General features: G+C 41.4%; 1 non-coding gene across 1 annotated transcript; it reads right to left on the reverse strand.

Annotated features, from left to right (window-relative positions):
* Positions 1–953: 953 nt before the first annotated feature.
* LOC120303987 lies at positions 954–1,060 on the reverse strand. The gene has a single exon (XR_005555571.1). It is a non-coding gene; the product is annotated as a U6 spliceosomal RNA (small nuclear RNA).
* Positions 1,061–3,754: the final 2,694 nt, after the last annotated feature.

Raw genomic sequence — 3,754 nt, forward strand, 5'->3', positions numbered from 1 at the left:
TTGAATTCGTAATTTAATAAAAATCCATTATTCATAAAATAAATGAAACTTTGTTGTTCCATACTTCTTCTGAATATATCCTATCCATCTTCTCCATACAGAAACATATCTCTTTTGTGAATGGTCCTTTAAGTAAGCAGAAATTTTAGCCATTTCTGCTAAGTTAGAAACCTTGAATACCCATTCTTCCAAAGAAGGCAGAGAATCTTTTTTCCAATACTGACCCACCAATAGTCTTGCTGCTGTTATTAAATTCAGCATTAAAATAGTTTCTTTAACATCAAAATCCACAAAAATACCCAAAATAAATAATTGGGGAGTAAATTTAATTTTCCTTTTAAAAACCTTTTGAATGTTCCACCAAATCATAATCCAAAAAGCTTTAATATTTTTGCAAGTCCACAAAACATGAAAATAAGTTGCATCCAAGGAACCACATCTCCAACATTTGGGTTGCAAATTCGGATACATACAAGATAACTTTTTAGGATCCAAATGCCATCTATAAAACATTTTATAAAAATTTTCCCTCAAATTTTGTGCTTGAGTAAATTTAACATTTCTAACCCAGATTATCTCCCAAGAATCCATTAAGATTGGTTCCTGTATATTCTGGGCCCATTTGATCATACAATCTTTTACTAACTCTGTTTCTGAATCCAATTTTATCAACTCATTATAAATTCTTTTGATATGAGCAAATTTCTGATCTTTAATCTGAATTACCAAGTTTTCATCTGTTAAAGTAATTCCCACCTTATCTACCCTCCATCTCTCCATTATTTGTAAATATTGAAACCATGATTGTAAAATATTTTCTTGCCTTAACAAATCAAAAGACTTTAATTGCCAATCTATACCTGACCAAATGAGCAACTCTTTATAGGAAATATTGTCAAAATTCACCCCTTTAGAAACCCCTTGAATTGCCTGTCCAGGAATCCCCCAAATGAAAAAATATGGAACGCTTCACGAATTTGCATGTCATCCTTGCGCAGGGGCCATGCTAATCTTCTCTGTATCGTTCCAATTTTAGTATATGTGCTGCCGAAGCGAGCACTGATGGGGGCTTTTAACATGCAAATTGCCTCATATAAGCTCTCTTTTAAAACATTAACTGCCAATGTTTCCCCACAACTTTCATTCCCGAAGGTCTCAGGTGCTTTTTTTCATTCCAGGTTTTGTCTTTAACCAGGATTTTGAAAGTAGGATTTTGTTCACTGAATGGGACACACAGATTTACTTTCAGCACAACTCGTAGTAGAGTTCTTTCATATAGTAGAATTCTTTCTCTACTGACATGCCCTTGCTTGCTTTGGAGAGTGATGGTGTAATGGACAGAAGGAATAATCCTGAGTAATAGAAGGTCATGCCGCAACCAAAATAATGGTCAGATAAAAAAAATCTGAGTCTGGGCCAGAACTGTAACCCGAGAAAATGTCTCAGACAGACACCACCCTAATTCTCATGAAGATAAAGGGAGAGGAAACACATTCAGACTTACAAGATGGTTACCATAAACTTATACTAAAAATAATATTGGCTTGTGTGGTTTCCTAGTCTGTGTCTTTGAACTATGGTGCTGGAGAAGACTTCTGCGAGTCCCTTGGACTGCAAGGCACTCAAACCGGTCAGTCCTGGAGGAGATCAATCCTGACTGCTCTTTAGAAAGCCAGATCCTGAAGTTGAAACTCAAGTACTTTGGCCACCTAATGAGAAGGAGAAGAGCCTAATGCTGGGAAAGATTGAGGGCAATAGAAGAAGGGGATGACAGAGAATGAGGTGGCTGGATGGAGTCACTGAAGCAGTAGGCATGAGCTTAAATGGACTCCAGGAGATGGTAGAGGACAAGAAGGCCTGGAGGAACATTGTCCATGGGGTTGTGATGGGTCGGACACGACTTCGCAACTAACAACAAAAGTCTGTGTCAATCTTGAAAGGCTCACAGAGAGATATTTTTCTGGTGGAAGTGATAAACCCAACTTTTAAAATCTTGTATGTTTGTGCATGTCAGATATAGTAAGGGTCCCTAATCCCCAGGCTGCAACCCAGTACCAGGACGCAGCCCATTTGGAACTGGGCTGTGTAAGTAGTGGGTGAGTGCATGCATGCGCAATGCTGCATTTGTGAAAGTGGCACTCATGCCTGCGCATACAAAGCCATCACCTCTCTCCCCTGCCACCACTGCCACTGCCTCCACTGCTCCGCTGAGCTGGAAAGGTTGGAGACCACTGAGGTATAGGACAAATTTTCACCCATAATAAGATTATTTTGGATAAGCATCCAAAGTGGTATATTATCAAATGTTGGTTATGGGAATTGTAATGAGCACATTTGATTGGAGAAAGTGGCTATAAAATGAATAAAACTGGTGCAGTTTGATAGATTAAATGAAAATGAGAACAAATTAGCAAAAGAATGTCCCAATATTATTTAAGTGAGACCTTATTAGTAAGGGATACAGAGAGCAACCCAAAGACAACATACCTGAACCTGGAAAATCTGTCCCAGATTCTGAGTATTCTGAAATACTCAGAAGATCATCAACTTTCAAGGGTAAGAGCTGTCCAATTGCACAGTGTTAAAATAAAAAAGTGCGAAAAGAAGGATAAAAAAAAAGAGTGATGTACACGAACTCTGTATTCTTAAAAGATGTGTATAGACAAAGTTTGAGGTTTGATGACTATAATTTTAATATAACCACATTATTTCTCATCAAAGTGGGAAAACGTTATCTGGCTTTGATATACCAGCACCTGCGCTCGACTTTTGGACCACGTAACAGGTCCCAACCAGCCAATCGCTGCACCTGTGTCAATTGCTACACAATTATTCAGTTTGTCCTCATTCCCTCCATCTACATGCGTACTAGCTTTCATTTTCCCACCTCTCTGCATCTGTGACTCAAGAGGGCATACGGTCTTTCTACAATCCAGTGTGTGATCATCATCACCAAGTTGCTTCCCCCCCCCTCCCTTGAAACCTTCTGCACAGATGGATCTCTTCCCTCCTCCACCCTTTCGACATCCATAGCTAATGACACCACGAAGAGTGGCAGGCTATTAAAGGAGGCCTGGCTTTCGTGTGAAGGATCCATCAACTGCCACATTGATCTACGCCCTACGCATTTAGCTTTAAGAGTGTGGGAAGTTCATACTCGATCACTATGGAATGGACGACCCAATAATTGTAGTCCCATCCCCTCACATCAGAGAACTGATACTCGTGAGAATAACAGAGACCCTCCCGACCTTAAGGATGGATACGCACTTTCCGTGTATGAGGCAACCCAACAACCTTAGAGACCTCACCCCCGTTGGCCTGAACACTCCCCCCACTTGTATGGAAGCCCCCATTACTGGGGACTTCCTCACCCACCACCAATCTGGAATGCACTCGCACCCGTATAGAGCAGCAGAATTGCCACAAGACAGAAGGACGACGACATGCCGGTTCAACCCGCCTCCCTATTCACTGCATTCGAGGAAAGCCATGCCCCCTGCAGTTGCATGGGAGGAGAGCGCTTGTAAGCTCCCTGCCTCAGGAACAATCATACATCCCCGGACAGCAGCGTTTCGAGCGACGAAAGAAGAGGGGGTGACTATTGGATGCCAATTAGATGGGGTGCTGAAACAATCACCCCGGAGAGTATCTGCCGCCCCGCTTAGAGGACGGCAGGAATCACTGACTGGTTCCCCGAATGGAATAGGAACTATTACAAGAAAGAAGGAGCACGAAGCTGAAAGCACCAGCC

The sequence above is a fragment of the Crotalus tigris genome, unplaced genomic scaffold, assembly GCF_016545835.1.
Source record: "Crotalus tigris isolate CLP2741 ecotype Arizona unplaced genomic scaffold, ASM1654583v1 scf7180000024514.4999324561:1519799, whole genome shotgun sequence".
Classification (NCBI taxonomy): domain Eukaryota; kingdom Metazoa; phylum Chordata; class Lepidosauria; order Squamata; family Viperidae; genus Crotalus; species Crotalus tigris.